Source organism: Nicotiana attenuata, chromosome 7, assembly GCF_001879085.1.
Source record: "Nicotiana attenuata strain UT chromosome 7, NIATTr2, whole genome shotgun sequence".
In the NCBI taxonomy this organism is placed as follows: Eukaryota; Viridiplantae; Streptophyta; class Magnoliopsida; order Solanales; family Solanaceae; genus Nicotiana; species Nicotiana attenuata.
In genome coordinates, this window is record NC_031995.1 from 110,182,684 (window position 1) to 110,204,861 (window position 22,178).

Here is a 22,178-nt window from a genome sequence, read left to right on the forward strand (position 1 = left end):
GCTTTGTTCATAGAATTTTCGGATAAAATGGTTTACCGGGGAATGGGGTTGCGTCCCGAACTCAGGCTTACAATTTTTGAATTTAAAAGCTAACTTCGATTGCTTCACATGGTCTCATTCTGATATGAAAGGTATTCCACTAGATGTGGTTGTCTGCAAGTTAATTTTGGACCCTAATTTTCCGCTGGTGAAGCAAAAGAAACGGCCAATAGAGAAAGTTAGGAACAAGTTTGTTAAAGAGGAGGTAACCTGGTTGTTAAATATAGGTTCAATTCGTGAGGTGAATCATCCTGATTGGCTAGCTAACATAGTGATTATTCCTAAAAGGAATAATAAGTTTAGAATGTGTCTAGATTATAAAGATTTAAATAAGGCATTCCCTAAAGATTCTTTTCCGTTGCAAAATATTGACCAAATAATCGATTCTTCGGCCGTGCATGAATTGATAAATTTTCTTGATACGTATTCCAGATATAGTCAAATTAGGATGCACCAGGAGGATAAAGAAACCTCATTCATCACAAATTTTGGCACTTATTGGTATAATGTGATTTATCTAGGGAATAAGAACGCTGGAGCCACTTATTAGAGGCTCATTAATAAGATGTTTGAACATCAAATTGGTAAAACTATGGAAGTTTATATTGATGAAATATTGGTTAAGTCTCTTATTATACGAAATCATTTGAGTCATTTACAAGAGATATTTGATATTTTGAGAAAATTCAACATGAAGCTCAACCCGAAAAATACGCTTTTTTGGAGTTCCGAAAAGTTTTCTGGCTTCTTGGTTTCTCAAAGAGGAATTGAAGTGAATCCCGATAAGATTAAGGCCATAGCGGATATCCTTACCTATTGACAAGTGTGAAGAAAGTGAAAAGGTTGATAGGCAGGTTGGCAGCCCTTAGTAGATTCATATTGAGGTCATCGAAAAAATGCCATTATTTCTTTTAAAAAAGAAGAATGATTTCTTGTGGACTCCGAAATGCCAGCAAGCTTTGAAAGACCTAAAAAGGTACTTTTCCAGTCATCCGCTAATGTCCAAACCAAAAAAGGATGAACATTTGTTAATTTATTTAGCGATTTCGGAAGTTGCGGTGAGTGCAATCTGGTCCGGGAGGAAGAATGTATGCAGTTTTCTGTTTATTACATTAGTAAAATTTTGTCGGGAGCGGAGACACAAAAGTGCCACCCAATAGTCATTGTGGCAACTTTTTCCTTGAGGAACGTCCTTTATAAACCTGAATTATCGGGTCGATTGGCTAAATGGGCAGTAGAAATTTGTGATATATAATACAAGCCTCGGACATCTATTGAGTCACAAGTTTTGGCCAACTTTGTGGCTGACTTTAGTGCGGGAATAATGACTTTAGCTGCTAAAGAAACAATTTTGATGTCGGGAATCGCCTTCGGTGTATGGACCTTGTTTACGGATGGAGCCTCCAACATAAAAGGGTCTGATCTTGGGATAGTACTAATCACTCCTTCGGGAGATACCTTGAGACATGCCATTAGAACTGTTCCTTTGACTAACAATGAAGCCGAGTATGAGGCTTTGGTGCTGGACTTGAATTAGCCCGGAGACTAGGCTCCGAGGTGATTGAAATAAAGCGAGACTCCAAGCTGGTAGTGAATCAGATATACGGAGTGTTTGACACCAAAGAGAAGTGTATGCAACAGTACTTGAATAAAGTTTAAGTTTTACTTTCCCCGTTCAAGGAGTGGTCGGTAATTCACATCCCAAGGGAAGAGAACATGGAGGCAGACGCATTGACCAATTTAGGGTCATCCACGAAAATGAAAGGAGCCGATTTCGGTGCAATTGTTCAGCTGTTGCATTCAGTCCTGGACGTGGATAGGTATCGCAAAGTTAACTTGATCAACGTAATTTGAGATTGGAAAAACGAGTTTATAGAATATTTAAGGCATGTCAAATTACTTGAAGATTCTAAAGCCTCCCAGGGGCTATGAACTAAAGCTGATCGTTATTGCCTTTTTGATGGTCAATCATAGTGAAGATCGTTTCAAGGATCATTGGCTCGATGTTTAGGAACATCAGAGGCTAATTATATGATGAGAGAAATTCATGACGGGGTTTGCAAAAATCATTCAGGTGCGGACCTGTTGATTCTTAAATTGATAAGGGCTGGTTACTATTGGCCCCGGATGGAACAAGGCACGAAGGCGTTTATACAAAAACATGATAAGTGTCAACATTATGCGCAATAATACATCAGCAGGCATAGCTTCTGCATTTGGTGGTGTTACTGTGGCCATTCATGAAATGGGGGATGAATGTAGTTGCTCTTTTTTCTCAAGGTCTCGTTCAGGTAAAATTTATTTTAGTTTTAACTGATTATTTTAGAAAATAGGCTGAAGCTGAAGGCAAAACTAGAACTGGAGCTGTGGTCAAGGCAGTCTTGAGCTTCTGAAAGCTCTCTTCACACTCATCCGACCACCTGAAAGGAGCTCCCTTTTGAGTCAATTTGGTCAAGGGCGATGCAGTAGACGAGAAACCATTCACGAAGCGACGATAATACCGGCCAAGCCGAGAAAGCTCCGAATCTTCGTAGCTGAGGACGGTGTGGGCCAACTCTGAACCGCCTCTATCTTCTTTGGATCCACCTGAATACCCTCACTGGACACCATGTTCCCCATGAACGCCACTGAACTAAACCAACACTCACATTAAAGAACTTGGCATAAAGCTTCTCCTCCCTCAACCGCTGCAACACAATCCTCAAATGCTGGGCATGCTCCTCCTGGCTACAAGAGTACACCAGGATATCATCAATGAATACTATGACAAACGAGTCGACATAAGGCTGAAATACACTGTTCATCAGGTGCATGAATGCTGCTGGGGCGTTGGTCAGCCCAAAAGACAACACAAGGAACTCATAATGACCCTAACGGGTCCTGAATGCTGTATTTAGAATATCCGAGTCCCGAATCTTCAACTGGTGATACCCAGACCTCATATCAATCTTAGAAAATACCCTCGCTCCCTGAAGCTAGTCAAATAGATCATCAATGCGCGACAAAGGATACTTGTTCTTGATTGTAACTTTGTTCAACTGCCTATAGTCGATGCACATCCGCATAGTACCATCCCTCTTCTTCATAAATAGAATCGGTGCACCCCAAGGCGACACACTAGGCCTAATAAACCCCTTATCAAGAAGTTCCTAAAGCCGTTCCTTCAATTCCTTCAACTTAGCTGGTGCCATACGATATGGAGGAATAGAAATGGACTGAGTGCCCGGCACCAAGTCAATACCAAAGTCGATATTCTTGTCAGGCGGCATGCCCGTCAGGTCGACAGGAAACACATCCAGGAAATCTCGCACCACTAGAACAGAATCTATAGTAGAAGTATCAGCACCAATATCCCTCACAAAAGCCAAATAAGATAAAAACCCTTCCCAACCATCCGCTGGGCCTTCAAGTATGAAATCAATCTACTGGGACGTAGTCTAGAGAACCCCTCCACTCAATCCTTCGCAACCCCGGAATTGTCAACGTCACAGTCTTAGCGTGACAATCTAGAACAGCATGACATGGAGACAACCAATCCATACCCAAGATCACGTCGAAATCAACCATACTAAGCAATAAGAGATCAACTCTAGTCTCCAATCCCCCAATACTCACTACACACGACCGATATACACGGTCCACATCAATAATATCGCCCACTGCATAGATACAAGAATAGATGAAACTAAGGACTCACGGGGCATATCCAGATAATGAGAAAAATACGATGATACATACGAATAAGTGGAACTCGAGTCAAATAATACAGAGGCATCCCTGTGGCATACTGAGACAATACGTGTGATCACTGCATCTGAAGCAACAATATCTGGTCTGGCAGGAATAGCATTGAATCGGGCTTGACCGCCACTTGATCAGCCTCCCCCTCTAGGGTGACCTTTAGCTGCATGGGCTCCACCCCGAGCTGGCTGGGCGGGTGGTGAAGTAACTGATACGGAAGTCGTATCCTGACTCCTCTCCTGCATTGGACCTCCCGGGCGACGAGGACACTACCTCCACATATGACCAAACTCCCCGCACTCGAAGCAACTCCCCGGTGGGGCCCCGAGTACCCGGATAACTGCTAGAAGAACTTGGCATAGATGAATCCTGAACCAATGGAGCACGGGATGAACTTTGAGCTGGAAGGGCACTAAGAGATGAATGACCCTGATAAGCACTATATGAACCATGACTGGATGATGTACCACGGTGAACTGGACGAGCCATCTAAGCGGGCCAATAAGGATGACCCCTGCTATGGTAGGACTTCCCCACAGAAGGAATACCATCGAAACCTCGAGGCCTCTTGGCCTCCCTCTTCTAACGCTCCTGAATACGGACCATCAACATTTGCCGAGCAATGACAACCACCTCGTCGAAAGTAGCACCAGATACCCTCTCCCGAGTCATAAGCAACTGCAACTGATATGTGAGGCGAACCTCCTAATCCTCTCCCTATCAATGGGAACCAAGCAAACTGCGTGACAAGCAAACTCAGAAAACCTCATATCGTACTGGGTCATAGACATGCCCTCCTGGCGTAGTTGCTCAAACTGTCTGCATAGTTCCTCCCTGCGAGACTGCGGCACGAACTTCTCCAAGAAGAGAATAGAGAACTCCTGCCATGTAAGTGGTGCTGCACCGACCGACATGAGCCTCTCATAAGCCTCAACCATCTGAAGGCAGCTCCAGTAACCTTAAAATTAGAAAACGAGACCCCACTGGTCTCCAGAATACCCGTCATGCGAAGAATTTGCTGACACTTATCCAAGAAGCCCTTGGCATCCTCTGACTCAACCCCGCTAAATGATGGAGGCTGAAGCCTCCCAAATCTCTCTAGTCTCCTCTGCTCATCATCAGTCATAACGGGACCTACCTGGGCCTGAGCAGCTGCAACCGACTTGTCTGGTAGTACCCCTGGTGTCTAAAGTCCCTGCATCACCTGCTCTGGAGTACAGGCGGTGGGAGTTTGAGTACCTCCCCCGGCTTGAGAAGTGGCTGCTACGACCGGAACAGAGACCACCTGAGCAAGGTTGGTGTACATAATTAAAATCTGAGCCAAAGCCTCCTGAAGGCGTGGAATCACAATGGGCACAGCTGGTGCTTGAGTGGTCCCACTGGCTCAATCGTATCTGGTACCTACTCCGAAGCTAGAGCGACTCGTGGATCTGTAGGTGCTGCTCTAGCTGTTGTACGAGCTGCACCTCTACCCTTACCGCGGCCTCGACCTCCATGGACCTGGCTGGTGGCACTGGTGGCTATCTGTCCTATCTGGTAGCACGTTTACTCACCATCTATGAGAGAATAAAATATAGAAGTTTAGTTACTGGAATCAACAAATATGCACGACAAGAATACACGAATGTGAAGTTTCCTAAGGGTTCGACAGCCTCTCAAAGATAAGTACAAACATCTCCGTACCGATCCGCAAGACTCTACTAAACCTGCTCATGACTCGTGAGACCTATGTAACCTAGATACCAACTTTTCACGACCAAAAACTTAACCTGTCGTGATGGCATCTAACGTGGTACTAGGCAAGCCGACACTTCAAAATATTTTCCAACACTTTTAATTGAAAAATAAGAATAACACGAGTTTAAATCATCAAAACTCTCAAAATTTGGATAGAAAGTCAAAACCCAATACGGCCCAATATCGGGGTGTCACTGAGTACATGAGCATCTATACAACACAAGTCTAGAAATATACTATCTATGAAAGACTAAAACTAAATACATAAAGATGAAAGATAGGGAAGGAGAGACAAGGTCTGCGAACGCCGGGCAGCTACCTTGAAACCTTCGAACGATCAAGTTTTGCAAAGAAATCAGCACCCACCGTGTCTAGAAAGACATGGATATGCACACGAAGTGCATGGTGTAGCGTGAGTACAACCAACTCAGTAAGTAACAAGACTAAATAAGGGACTGAAAGTAGTAACGAGCTTCACAGTTATAGTTCAATTCTAGTAATTTCAATAGGAAGATAGGCATGCTTTCAAGTTCGACAATTAAGGCCAAAACAGTTAATTCATGTCAACTTCAATTGAAATAGAATATAGTATCTTTCAGAATTTACAAGACGGTGATATATGCCAGCTGAAGTGCAACAGTAGTGAAATCAAATGCATCATCTCAGAGCAACAGTCACTTAGTCCTCCCATTCACTCATTCCTCACAGTCATTCTTTCTTCATATTTACTCATACCTCTTAGTCACTCGGCACTCGCCACTCGCACTCGCCACTGGGGGTGCGTACAGACTCCGGAGGGGCTCCTTCAACCCAAGCGCTATAACAAGCCAATCATGGCATAAATTAATGAAACATGTTGCGGCGTGCAACCCGATCCCGTAAATATCCTCACCATCAGGCCCTCGCCCTCACTCAGTCATCAACCTCTCCAGTCTCTCGGGCTCTCAATAATCATGATAATCAACTCAAACAGAAATGATATAATGTATCAGCAAAGAACAATAGAGATTGGGATATGCAAGTAAAACTGTGACTGAGTACAAAATAGCAATTTAGTAGATAATTCAAAATGTACACGACCTCTATGGGTCCCTTTAGTGCCAACACATAGTCTATACATGATTTCTAACATGATCTGCAATTCAATTTCTATAACACATGGAGAATATACGGATAACAACTGATTTTTCAACTTTACAGTTCCACGGAATTGACCAAGTCACAATTCCTACGGTGCACGCCATCACCTAGCATGTGCGTCACCTCAAAAACAATCACATGGCACATAATACGGGGTTTCATACCATCACAACCAAATTTAGAACTGTTACTTACCTCATGCCGAACAAATCTCTACTCCAACACACCTTTGCCTCATAAAATGGCCTCCGAATGCCTTGAATCTAGCCACAAGCAATTCGATACAATCAACATAACCCAAAGGAATCAATTCCATAAGAAATACTAAGCTCTTAACAAAAGTAAAAAAGTCAACTCAAAAGCATGCCCCCAGGCCCTCGTCCGGAATCGGGTAAAAGTCACAAAATTCGAACACCCATTCAACCACAAGTCCATCCATACCACAATTACTCAAATCCGACGCCGAAATCTTGATCAAAACCTCAAAATTCGGCCTAAGAACTTTCCTCCATTTCCCCCCAATTTTCCACCCCAAATCACTAATTTAATGATGAAATTAAAGACATAATCATGAAAATTAACCAAAACTAGGTAAGAATCACTTACCCCAATCACCCACTTGAAAATCTCTCCAAGAATCGCCTCCCACCGAGCTCCCAAACTCAATTTTGTGTTATGAACTGAAATCCTCATTTTTGAAATATTTAAAGTTTGCCCAGATATCCCTAATCGCAATCGCGGAAATTGCCTCGCGATCACGAAGCACAACTCAGCTGCCAAGCAAATCCAAGCCTACGCGAACGTGTGAGTCCTCATGCGTCAGTCCTCACGCGAACGCGAAGCATTGCTTCCCTCAACCTATGCGATCACGACCCTCTTCACGCGATCGCCAAGAACAAACGCGTGACCCCAGCTTCTGCCTCCTATACCCTATGTGAACGCGACCTTAGCCACCCGTTCGCGAATCACCGCATCCCATAATTATGTGATCACATCCTCCTTCTCGCGAACGCGTAGAACAAAGTCCTCCATTGCCCAGCTAAGCCTACGCGATCGAGGACCTTCCCACACGATCGCGTATAAGAAAACCAGATCAGAGACACCAGAAAACTTTAGCCATAACACAAGTCCAAAATTGATTCGTTAACCATCCGAAACTCATCCGAGGCCCCCAAGACCTTAACCAAATATATCATCAAGTCTTAAAGCACGATACGAACTTAGTCGAGCCTTCGAATCACATCAAACAACATCAAAAACACGAATCGCACCCAATTCAAGCCTAATGAAACTAAGAGAATCCAACTTCTACAAACGATGCCGAAACCTATCAAATCACGTCCGATTGACCTCAAATTTTGCACACAAATCACAAATGACACCACTGAACTACTCCAACCCCGAAGCCCCAATACGAGTCCGGTAACCACAAAGTTCACTCTCGGTCAAATTTCTAAATTTCCAACTTTCGTCATTTCAAGCCTAATTCCACTACGGACCTCCAAATTACTATCAGGACACGCTCCTAAGTCGAAAATCGCCCAATGGAGCTAAAGGAACCATCAAAACTCCATTCTGGAGTCATTTACACATAAGTCACCATCAGATCAACCTTTTCAACTTAAGCTTCCAACCTTGAGACTAAGTGTCTCAATTTATTTCAAAGCCGCTCCGGACCCGAACCAACTACCTCGGCAAGTCGCATAGCAGCTATAAAGCACAAAAGGAGTAGTAAATTGGGGAACGGGGTTACAACTCTCAAAATGACCGGCCGGGTTGTTACAAAAATGATGAGAAATGGAGAAGTTTATAGGCGGCAGAATTCATGGTCATCATTACCTAGGAAACTGGCAAAATTATTTGCCAAATCACAGGATAACACATGTTCGGCTTATTAAATGCAAGGAGAAGTGCGTCCTTTCAAGTGTTAGAAACTGTTCAGAAATTTTTCCGCCAAGAAAATAGGTCTTATCTACTTCCAGGTAACATAAAGTTTTGTCACCGGAAAGTAGGGGAACTATATGTATGGGGTAAAATTGATGAACGATAGGTGGATGCTCGACGAGTTGACACGTAGAAGTAAAGACAAGTAAGATATGAGACAACAAATAGCTGGCACCGGTTACGAACATGTGACCGGTGCTGAATAAGTTTCGAAGGCGCTAGAACTTGGGGCAAAGATCTGAAAAAAAGATATCGGTTGGAAAAGACAACATTCAATGAGCAGCCGTTACAAAGAAAATTTACATAAATACTCTACTGTTATGCAACCATCAAGAGGGGTTTTATTCATATTAAAGAAGAGCTTAATTTGGAGATCTTGTCTCCCTGAATTGAACTATAAAAAGAAGAATTTGTATTCATTGTAGGACGCAAAAACATCGGTACGCAAAAAGGCTACTGATTTATTAACTACATTCTTTCTTTCTGTTCTGCATATTGTTCTTATTCTTGTTTCCGAAGAAGTTCATCTCACAGTCAGACTTGTATTTTCTTCAAGTTTATTTAATCAAATTTTTTGGTTCTTAGTTATTTTATATTTTTGGATCAAATTAATTCACGTGTCTATGAAATGCTTTATAAATTTAATTGTACCGTTTTACGAGTAACAATAACTATTTGTTGAAATTCGTTGTTTGATTATAAAGTGAAATATGTTTACCAAAAATACGAGTAAAAATTAAATTTGATTTATGGTTTTAAAGATACGTGATTTAGTTCAATACTAATTAATAACCAAGAAATCTGAAGTATAGATGTAAGAAATAAGTAAGATCAAACCAGTAGATAAGTCAGTCTCGACCTCGAGCCCAAGTGACCTGGAGATTGGTCAAGAACAATAAGCAAGAATAATAAAGCTAAAGGATAATTCTGATGAACAATGATCGAGAAAAGTAAGAGAGTATATTCTTTGCCAATGATTAGATGATGTTTACAAATGATTGAGGTCCCCTTTATATAATAGGGGAGCCCTAAATAAGGTACATTTCCATTTACAGTAAAGAATATTATCGGGACAACTGTCTAACCGCCTAGTACGGATTCGTACAAATCTGTTCCGGGATTTGTGCTACGATCTTGGGGACGTGGTAGGAATCTTGCTCATTCTGTTACAAATCCATAACCGCATTATCTCGAGGCCAGTCATATTAGGCTTCGACGTTACTTGAACACTTGGTTCTTCGAGCCTTGTACCGTGTCATCGAGCTCGAGCCTGATCCATCGAGCTCGAACTTGGTCTATCTTGAATTCGGACTCAGGGCGACCCCTTGAGCTCGAGAAATTGGTCATACCCGATTTCGACCGTATACAGATAGTCCCCGCGTTTCTTAGAATAAGATGATAAGAAACGATTTGATCTTCGATACTCTGTCGCCTTGATCATGATGTCAATCTCGTGATGTCAGCCGCTGAAGTGATTGAAAAGTTGCTTCCACGTAGCTCCCAAGGTCATTAATCCAAACCGTTTAAGAGACCTCAATAAATAGGCCATTCCCATAATTTTTGCAATCTTTACTTCTCAAATCATCCTTAGAATATCATTAGCTTCTTCAACTTCTCTGAGTTCATCCTTTTCCCAATTTGTTCTTACTACAGCATCAACTTCTTCTCTTCTCTTGAATTTCCCAACCATAATGGCTAAGCCATCTAGGACTGTTCCCCAGAAAGAAAAAGCTTCATCGTCGCGTCCGGCCAGAGGTAGAATAGTGGTGCCACCTCGTATTGAGGAGTGTATTCCCGGGCCATGTGAGCTAACCTCCAATTTTAAAATCGAGAGACCTGCATCGACACCAGGTCGATGGGGGCCCATGTCTCGATACATCTGCTTAATAATTGAAGGCGAACTTGAGCAGGTAAAAAAGTAATGCAACTGGTAGTACAAAGATGTTGTGATCCCTTCTCCTGAAGAGGACATCACTACCCATAAGGCGGGGTACTTAAGCGTGTATACACACCCTTTTACGTTGGGCCCTGCAGATCCAGCTTTGGGTTCCATAGACCTAGTAATTCTTGATTTTTGCGAACAATACGAGGTGACGCTTGGCCAGATCTACCCCTCTTTCTGGCACATCGTTAACCTGATCAGATATTTTTCGGGCTTGGTCGATATGATGCCTTTTACCCTCGACCACCTGATCAGGCTATACAGCTAGGGGTGTTCAAAACCGAACCAAAACCGAAAACTGAACCGAAACCGAAGCTTAATGGATTATTGGTATCGGGTTAATGGTTTAACGGGCGGGGAACATATTGATTTTTTTTATTTAACGGCTTATCGGTTTGGGGGCGGATTATTCAATTTTCTTAATGGATAATCCGTTAACCCGTTAAGAATATATATATATACATATAAAATTTATTTTTATCCATATATATATATATATATTAAATAATCAAAAACCTTTCTTCCACTTTTAGTACTCTATCTCTATTCTCTATTAGGATATGGTTGTGGAATGATGTTTGGATTGTTTATGGGATATGTCATTTTCTTAGCAGGGAGACCAAAATTGTCTATGAGAATTGTCAACGAATACGGATACAGGATGGTTATGGAGTTTAAGGCAAAGAAAAGACGTCGGAAAAGAAGAGGATGAAGTAAAAACAAGTGCCTTCTACTGTTTGTAAATTTCATGCATCTTTTGGATTGCACCATGGACAATATTTGCTAATGCTTCTGTTGTTTGTACCGTCTTTGGTTTCCACGCTGAACAAAAGGCAAAGCTAATAATGAAAAGAGAGGAAAAGAAAGAACAAAAAGAATATAGTAGGAGTATATTTTCTGTTGGACAATCTGCAGAAATTTAAAACTTTTCATGTTCCTCTATATGTCTTGTAATGCCAAGTTTCTGTATTACCACTGCTCTCCAATCCATCAAAATGACATATGCTTCAAAAGTTTGTTCTTACTGATATAATGAGTTACTGTCTTTCCTTTTCCAGTTTCGAAGTCCTAAGGAAGTAAGTCTGCTATGAACTCAAAGAACGTCATGTGCAATATTGATTGAATTAGGCCGATAAACCACCCGATAACCGCTCGATAAGAGCTAAACTAATACCAATACGCCCGATATCTTATCGGGTGGCTAGCGGATTAATACATTTAAAAGCCGATAACCGATAAGCCAAACCGTTAAGAGTAAATAACCGCCCAATCCGCCCGATAAGCAGCCCTATATACAGCCCTCGCCTTTATCGAGGGGCTTTGATAAAGCTTCAGCGCCGATCCTTGAAGTCCCTTTTCTCCAGCATCGGGGAGGACAAGGACAGAGGATGGATGAGCCAGTTTTTCCGAGTCAGGACCTCCGATCTGATTCCTGCTGAGAGGATGCCGTTCCCCGAGGAGTGGAACATGAAACCTAAGTACAAATTCATCGATGGTAATTAATACCCTGCTTTCCCTATTTTTTCTCGATCTAACTCTTTTCTGATGATGCAACTTTTGGTTGGTTTCCTGGTGCAGTTCCGGATCTCGAAGGCTGGGTCCGGCAACTAGCCTCCACTTCTTCATACGCGGAATGCAGTTGGCGTGACTTGGCCAAGGGTTGATGGGAAGTTAAAAACCGTGGTGAGTTCTCTTGTTCACGTATTTATGTTTCCTAGTGAAATACTTACTTTATCATTATGCAGGCCTCGAAGACGCCGTGGCTATGCGGCCACCCCTGCTCGGTGAAGAAGAAATCCCAAAGCCTACCAAGGAAAAGAAGAGGAAAGGGGGTCGCCTGAGAATTCCCAGAAGCCAAGGAAAAGCAAGGCTCGAAAGCCTACGGCCGATACCGTGGCCCTATCTCCAGAAATGGCCCAACGCCTTCGGGATGAGGATGAAGAGGGGGAAGATGGCGACTGCATGTTGGTAGCTCGGAAAAGAGGAAGCACTGATGCTTCGGAGGCCACTGAACCGATGGTGGCAGATGCGGTTCAATCTCGAACCAAAGAAATTTCGGAGGGGAGCTCCAGCAAAGTCCCCGAGCCATCAGGCGGAAAACGTGCGTCTCGTCTCGGGGGACACTTGGCGGGCGAGCTCGAAGAGATTAATTCCGAGGCCCTTCAAAGACAAGATAATATCCCAAGTGAATCGCTTGGGGTAATCAATGTTGATGATTCGCTGCTGGTCCCGGTGTTCTCCGAAGAGAAATTTCGAGATGCCCGGGCCATGAGGACTCCTGATGTGGGAACGACCGATGAAGGGAGTGACATTTTTCGAGAGTGTCTTGTGGGGATCGAGGATGGTCTCGATCCTGATGCCTTGTTTATTTTTGATGAGGCCCAAAGGCTCTTCAAACAAGTAAGTTTTCATCCCCATAATTATGCTCGAGTTTAATTCTCATCTTTCCAAGTCTAACTCCTTTTCTTTGCATGAAGGCCATGGTGCTTCATCGGCAAGAATTTTCCAAATTTCTATCCAAGCTTGCCCGGTGTGAAGCTGAACTGAAGAAGCTGATGGAAGAGAGGGACGTCCTTAAACACCTCTACGTACAGAACGAGGAGGAGGTTAGAGATCTCCGAGTCGAGTTGGCGAAGGCTCGTCAAGAACAGACCGAGCTTATTGAAAAGGTAATATGGCCTTTGAGGGTCCGTTATGCATTTATTTGATTTAGCGACTAACACTTCAACTATGCAGGCCCAGTAGAAGGGCGAGCTGGTGGAGCAGCTCCGAGAAGAGCTCAAGATGAAAGAGGCCGAGACCCTAGGGTGGAAACAACACATGGACTGTCTCGCCTCAGAGAGAGATACACTTCGGGAGCAGTTAACTTCAATCGAACGCCAGCTTCAAAATGTAAAGGAGGAAAGCTTGGCCCGGAGCCGCAAAATCGAGGAGCTCGAAGCTAAATCAGTTGCTGAGCTTACGATGGCCAAATCTCAAGTGGAGGCATTTGTGTCTTCGTAATGAGCTGACGCTGAAGCTGCAAACGCTCGGGCACGGGAGATCTCTATTGCGGCTGAAGTTAAGTTATCCTGTGCTCTCGACCATGCCAGGCGACAATCCCAGAGAGAAACTCTTGAGGAGGTGCATGCTCGAGGCTTCGACCTCTCAGCTGATATTGAGAAAGCAAAAACTTTGGAGGACGAGGCTGCCGCTTTACTTTCTGATGGTGAGGATTCCACCAGTGGCTCCGAGAGCGGGGAAGATGAGGATGAAGTCCCTGAGGTGGAAGTTCCTGAAGATGCTGCTCTCGAGGACGCAACTCCCGAGGATGTGGCCCCGAAGTAGATTAGGTTCCTTTGTTTTGTTTTTGTGTAAGGCCTTTCGTGGGAATTGTAAATACCCCTTTATAAATATAGAATTTCCCTTGCTCCATCTCTGATTTGTATTGAATTCTGCTTTGTCTTTACTTTGTGGAAAATTTTAATAACTTCAATGATCGAGCGAACATCGGCTCGGATTCTGAATAGAACAAACCCTTGGGTTTATAAATAATCAATGGGCGATTGTTGAACTTATAACAGAATACCTTTTAAGGTTTTTGTTAATCCTTGAGCTATTCCCTGGTTAATTTGATGTGAGCTCGGGACTCCTGAGTTCATGTTGAGTGAGAGCGAGGTCTCGAACTCTATATGTTTTGGCCCTTAGGCCTTTTTATATCGGCCCTTAGGCTCTTTTAGGTCAGCCCTTTAGGCTCTTTAAGTTTGGCCCTTAGGATCTTTAAGGTCAGCCCTTAGGCTCTTTTAGTTGGGCCAATTTGGACTCTAAAGCGGCTATAATGTTTCCCTCTTTTCGTCTAAAAGACTTAGTGAAATTTTTTCTATGTCTTAGCATGTGTTTTTTGTACCCGTTGGGTTTTTCGAAGGTTCGATCGAAGCCTTTAAATTATTCGAGGGCTGATTATATCGAAGCCCTTTATCATTTGCTTTTGCCGAGGGTAGCCTGATTTAACCGATTTTTTCAAAGTGTTTGAAGGCCTTTAATTTATGGCGGAAATCGGACATCTCCGAGCCGCATTATTTTGGCCGTAGCCTTTTTATATGACAGTAGTCTTTAATATGGCCGTAGCCTTCGGGTGTGTCTCTTGGACTTATTTTTCGATAACCTTTAGAACTTGTTCGAAAGGTTAGTCCCCGAGTATGATGGTCTTGGCCTTTATATCGAGGGGATGCCTATTTGAGGTCTTATGAATTCTAATTTTTGATGATTTGGATGTTTTGACTGTCGATGACAGTCCCCGAGTATTCGAGGTGTATTTGCATTCTGGCCCTTGAGCCATTTCTCATAGAGTTATAAGTATGAAGCTCGTATAATAGTAGACTTCTTTGAGACACAAAGTGTTTTGATATAGAAAGAATGCTTCTTTGAATAATTGATACATGCGTACATGCTTTGCCGTCGGACCTCGACTATTCTACATGGACACGGTTCATCTGACCGTTTGGCCCATTACAAAGTTCTCCTATTGAGGCCCTCTTTGGCGTGTAGTATTTTCCTCGAAAATATGACCTCCGAGGGTGATGCCCGCCAGTATTCAAGGTTTGTTGAAAAGAAACCTTGGATATTGTTGAGTTCTTCTTAGGTAGCACATAGTTGTTGCCTCGTTAAAAACCTCGCCGATAAAACCCATTTGGGACAAACTTCGATCTAAGGGAAAAAGAGTGCAACGCATACTTTAAAAGCTAAGGCCTTCGTGTAAAAAAGTGCCTTCGATATCTTCGATCGAACACCTGCGATGGGTTAGTTTCAAAGTCAAATGGACAAAAGGAGAAAGTCATACCTTAGCAGTAGTATCATTTGAGTAGTGACATATTCCAATTGTTCGACAGTTGCTCACCTTCCATCGTGCTCAATTTGTAAGATCCTTTACCGACAACTCCGATGACTCGGTATGGTCCTTCCCAATTCGGGCCTAGTTTCCCTTCATTCGGGTCTCGAGTATTGAGGGTAACATTCCGTAGAACTAAGTCCCCAATTCCAAAGTGTCGAAGGTTGGTCCTTCTATTGTAGTATCTATCGATTCTTTGCTTCTGCGCGGCTATCTGAACAAGTGTTGCCTCTTATTTTTCATCCAATAGCTCGAGGCTAGTATTTATAGCCTCGTGATTTGACTCCTCCGATGCATGTTGAATGTTTGAAAATAGTCTCGCGGTCAACAGGTGTGTAACATGGATTTGAGTATAAGTTCAGGTGTCATAAGTCATCCTACTTTTGCACATACTACTTTGTGACAATAGGTGCTAAAATTCAGCATCATGCAATCGAGACCACACTCCTAGTCATGCCAATGTATGGTATCGAATAAGAACGGAGACAATTGCTGTCTTAGAATGGGATGAAATCGGATTTGCTAATGTAGAGAAGTCGAAATTGGAAATTAGATGTTTGTGAGCTTAGAGGAGTTTGCAGCTGTTCACCCTTACTTCTGGTATCAGTTCAGGAGGTTGGAGGTGCATTAAAGTATGTTGCACAATGACAGAACAATAAGCAGTCGAACTCAATCCAAAATACTTGACAATATTGCTGACCCTTTCAGCAAAAGTACACGGCAGATAAAAGTGGCGACTTCAGTTGTTCCAAATAGAATTTTGAGCGGCAAAATGATTGAAAGAGACAAGGTTAGAGGTACCTGACATTTTTTGCACAATGTTAATAGCTAAAGTAATCACGGTGGAGGGTACGGGTTCGGTCAAATTTAATAGCATTAGTGCAAATCGACAGAGTGCACAAAGTATCCTAGGGAGAAGTTGCAGGGTGGAATGTGCAAACCCTATATTTATATCAAGAAATTTATTAACTATGTACAAAAATTAAATTAAGAACCTAGTTACTAATACCTAATATTATTATCCTAAAATTTAAAATCCATAAAATTCAAATCATGACTTCACCTCTAATTGTAATAACATTAATTGTGGTTAGTTATATTTTCTTTTGATGCAATACATATAAGATAAAAAAATTTACGTTTTACTTTAATGTATACATGTTTGTTTGACTGCAAATGAAAGACAAAATAATCTAAAATAGATGCAGGAAAGATATGATTTAAAGTATTACTTTGAATTTTAAGTGTGACATTTTAAATCAAGTTTTACATTGTCATTGGCGTTAAAACTTTAAGAACATTAAAACATTAATAATGATTTTTTAATGTTTCATACTAATTTATTAATTTTAAATATACCAATGAGATATGATAAAGGTATCAGTAAACTTTATCTTATCAAAACATCTAAAGCAATTACCACTCTAAATAAATTTTAAGTATTACTTTAAATTTCATCCTTACAAATTAAAACTCATAAAATTTTGTTTCTCAAAATTTGATTCTCTTCACTTGCAACGAAAAGGTAAAGATAGTTGAAGAAATAATGGACCTTTAAAGAACTATACTATAAAACTTTAGTACCGTTATAGTAGAAATGATAATCAAACAGTTTGATCTGGTTTCAATTCTTTATTCATTTAAATTCAGTTCATAACTGTTGACGCATCAAAACAACAACTTAAGTAAATTGCATTGGCAGAAATGAGCACCTTTATATCTATTATAATGATAAATATCTTTCCAAATGAAAAATCTCATATCAAAGAATTACCTATTTAAAATCAATTACGACATAAATTATTTAGAGAGTGCTAAAAATATTCAATTTCTATTGTTAGGATGGTGGAAAGTAGTAGTGATGGATTTGATATTGAAATGCAGGTGGAGATGAATGAATGTGTTGTTTGTAAGTCAATAGGAATTTGGTTAAAAATGACACAACTAAATATATACTTGGAAGAATCTGTATTGGTTCGCAAAGGAAATGAAAATTTGACGTGCTTTATTTTGGATGAATAAAAGGAATAAATATCTGAAACTCTCGTTGATTGTGTTTGTGGATAATGAAGGAAGAGAAGGTTGAAGGCAGTGACTTTAGTGAAATTTAAGAACAAACGTTGTTATCAGTAACTGTTTATAGTTTAACGTAATGGATTAATAGAACGGACACCCAAATTACTGCATGCCACCGTGCAACGGAATTTGAGAAGTGGAAACTGTGAACATGCAAAGTCGTTGATAACAACTTCTTTTTGCATATTTGACGTTGATGTCGTCTTTATCTATATCATAATCTGTGGAGTGTGGAAAAGCCCCTTCTATATACCCTCTAGTCTTACACCTTCTACAAACTCAAAATCCTAAAAATTTGAGAACACCCCAGCAGAGTCGTCAGAGCTGTCACACCCCCTTTTACTATCCTGGACAGGAGTATAAGAGAGTTTTTTCAATTAAAGTGACAATAATCGAAACGGGATTATTTATATTAAATTCAGAGTCGCCACTTGGGATAATTTATGGTGTCCCAAGTCACCGGTTTAAAATCCCGAATCGAGAAAGTTGACTCTTATTTATGGTCCACGAACACAGAAATCCGGGTAAGGAATTCTTTTAACCCAGGAGAAGGTGTTAGGCATTCCCGAGTTTCGTGGTTTTAGCAGGGTGGCTCGCTTTAATCATACTTGGCTTAATTAAAATGTCTAATTACTCATTTTAGAACCTACGTGCATTTGCCTCTTTTAATTAAAAAATTATCTTGAAACAGGTCACGCGCACGTGTACCCATTTGTTTGGCGCGTCAAAAATCATGTCACGCGAACATGTCCACAATTAGTAACGCTTTATTATTATTAAGAAAGTTGAGTCAAAGTTGCACGAACGCATACTCTGATTTTGTTTTTAAAATCGTAATCATGTCACGCGAACGTGTACACAACTACGATGATATATTAAACGTGCCTAAAGCAAACTATGAACATTCATCTTTTAAAACTAAGTCCGGAATTTAATGTGTAGCTGCTGATTTGTACGTAACTAAAGTGAGATGCTGAGCCCTTTCTTATTTAAGCAAAATCCGGGCTGACCTTAAACCCAAAATTATTTAAAAGAAGACTGGGCTCAAAATCGAGCCCATAAGCGAAGCCAGGGCAAACGACACACAGATTCCAATGGGCCAAATACCAAGCCCAACTTACAATCATGCCTTCAGTACTAAGGCCCATGCCCATTATACCAAGCAGAAAGTTTAATGAATTAAAAAGTTGAATATAACAAAGCTCGAAACTGAGCCCATAACAAGAAATGGACAATAATCAAAACACCCAGGTCGAAATTTGACCAGGCTGCCTCATCTGGGCCGCCGTCTAGCCCAATTGAGACTCCAGTTCTTGAATAAAAATGTGATCCAACAGTACTTTTTAAACAAATCAATCTAAAAAATCATAGATTTGATTATTAACAAGCTACCGTTTCAGCCATGAGAAAACTATAATTTAAACTCATTCATGAACTAACTCCAAACTTAAATTCCTAATTGCTTTAACCATGAAAGGATCTGAGATTTGCCCTTAACAATGCATACCCAACCCATCCTAACAAGGATTATATAAACTACCAGGACATTTAAGCATTTAATATTATAAGAAACTATACATGGATCAAATAAATGACTAATAACACATAACAATAGATGCTTAAGACCTAAACAAGCTATTAAACCAAAGATAAACAGTCTACACGAGGAAATCAAAGATATAACATGTGAGGTAGTCAGTTTCTTATTACAGCAAAACATATATAACATGATTTAAACTAACATCTAAGCAAACCAATTTTTATTACAAACAACTAGATACATGCTTCCAACTCTTCTGGTCATTCAAAGGTTCAAAAGATACCTGGATATAAAAAACAAAGAAAAATGGAGTAAGGATTTCACCAAAGCAAAGGTGTAAGCAACGCAGCAAAATAAACAGCAAACACAGCTCCTTTAGTCCATATTCAAGCCATGAAAACCAACAACCCAATGAAAGCATTTCAAAATTCTTGCTAAAGAAAAGATCAGAAACAATTTGAGCTAATTTTTCATGAAGCAATGCAGAAACATTTTAGTTCTTTTTAAGGGTTCAGAATATGATCTTAGGAGTGAAGGAAAGGTTCTATATATAGCCCCTAAAGGGTGCCATGTGCTGAAAAGGATAGAAAATTATTCCTTCAGCCACAAGGCATCTTTTTTAACCAACTTGGACAACTGGCTGTCCCTAATTGGTTTATGCATTTTGTGCTAACCAAATGAGGCCAGCTGCCCCATATTCTAGAACCTTCCAGTAGGTTTTTTTAATCCTATTATGTTTACCCACCCCTCCAATAAACCCCTCAACTTTTTCTTTTGTTCAATTAGGACCCTAGAAGTTTCTTCTAATTTACAAACCGAGGCAAACAAAAGAAAATGGGCCAATATCAGTAATTGAATAAAAAAGCAAACAACAAAGTTTAAAAGCATAAGCATCTGAAAATTTAAAATAAACCTAACCTCTAAAACGGACCAAGTTCATAAGAAAACTTCACAATGCTCTTCAGACTATCAGTTTTAGTGATGAGCATAGGCAGACGGGTTAAACAAACAATCACAAAACAACTTGAATAAAAGTTGAACCTAATCTATTATGCATTAATTAAAACAACTGTTTACAAATTTAGACTAATCATGCAATTTAAGATACTAAAAAATAGTTTAGAACAAGCAAAGGGAATTGACAACTATGACAGTAAAGTGAAGCTATTTCAAGATTTAAACCAAATGAACCATGAATTGAAACCAAGTTAATGAAACCCCTAAGAAACTGATTTTAAACACGTTCAAAGACTGAAACAGGGACGACTCTTAAAAATGAAGAACGAACAGATTTATCAACTGAAAAACAACCTAAAAGAAAATTGACTCGAATTTGAAGAAAAGAGAAGAAAAATGGAGAGGTAAATGGTGAGACCTTACCATTTGTGGAATAGAAAGCAACCAAGATAGCTTGTGATGTCGTCTCCACCTTGATTGACCAATAGAGGTCTTTTCCTTCAAGGGATCCGGTCTTGCATGGCTTTGACCGAATCTCCTTGAAAGAGAAGACTCTTGAAAGCCTAATCAGAGAAGAAAAACATCGGAAAAAAAGCTGAGGACTCGAACACTTGATGGAACAACAACTCGAAGCTTTTCTTCGAACCAGACAGAACTCCTTCTTAGATTTGGAATTGCGGAGTTTTGTGGGATTGTTTGGGGAAATCAGTGAGATATTAGGGGTGAGGGGAGTGAGGAGATGGTGTGGTGAAGTTTTGGGTTGACTTGGGTGAACTAGGGTTTTTAGGTTAAACTCCCAGATTTGTAATCGGTGTGTTTACCGTGAAAATGGTAATAATAATTAAATATGTTGACGGGACTCTAAAAATACGTGATCTATTTTTATGCTAGTTGTTAAGCAGTTGATGCTAGGTGTATGAAGTTTAAAGACGAAACACGAGCTAAAACAGAGTTATAATCAAACCGGCGAGTTAGCTATTCGGGGCCTCGGACTGACCGGTGCGGGGCCTCGAGGCTTATTCTTGGGCTCGGGCTCGAGCCATTGGGGATAATTGGGGAAGGGCTAACAGTTACGAAATAATTGAGGGAGGCTCTTTATGGACAATGATAAGCAATAAATGAAGAACAAGTATGAAAGTAATAAATAGGAGCAATAATATCGAGAGAGTGTGTTAGAGAGAAAAGAGAGGGAAAGAGTTATTATTTATCTCGTGTTGAATAGTTGGAGAAACAACATGTTGTTTACAAAATGGTAAGGATCCCCTTTATATAGAAGGGGGATCCCAAGATAGTACAAAAAGCATTAATTACAAAGATAGGGGGATGAGACAGCTAGATAGCGTTAGGCTCTGTCAATACCAATTGCATGCCTTGGAAACTCCCCTCTTTCCTATCATAGACGTTGGTATGCACTGCCCCCGGGGTCAAAACCCGACGGCTCCCGAAGGTGAGTCTCGACCTCGACTTTGAACCTCGAGAAGCACGTTCGCGGGGCGACCCAATGACGATGAAATCGGACCCCCCGGTATTATCGTGCGGGTGCTTCTGAGGGCTTATGAGTTTGGAGTTACGACCCTGAGGTCGTGCGGGTGCCGAATTATCGATGCCAGTCTCCGAGTATTCGGGACATTCTTGATGTAGGAATCGTTTTGGCGAAAACGCTAAATTTCCTTTGGAGCATGAGATACGTTGGCAAAAGTATTCCTTGATTACTTGGCACAAGAACATGTGTCTCCGCCATCGGGGGCTTGACTATGCGGACACGGTTCATTCGACTGTTTGGTCAGGTACATCATTTTCCCATTGGGACCCTTATTTGGCATGTCTCGGCTCTTCCGAGCGGATGATCTTCCCAGAGGATGCCCTCCGGCGCTCGGGATTGATTGCGAAAGAAGCCCGGAATACTTGTCGGATCTTCCTTAGATAGCATGTGGATGTTGCCTCGTTAAAAACCTTGCCGGTAAAACCCTCTTCGGGATAAAATACGGTCGAAGGAAAAGAGTGCAATGCCTGCTTGAGGGTATTCATGGAATTTTCAATTGGGTGCCCTAGCAATAATATCGTTTTAGCATTGATATGTTCCAGTTGCTCGAAAGTTGTTCGCCCTCCATGGTGCCGAGCTTATAAGACCCTTTGCCGACTACTCCGAGGACATGGTACGGTCGTTCCCAGTTCTGGCCTAGCTTTCCTTCATT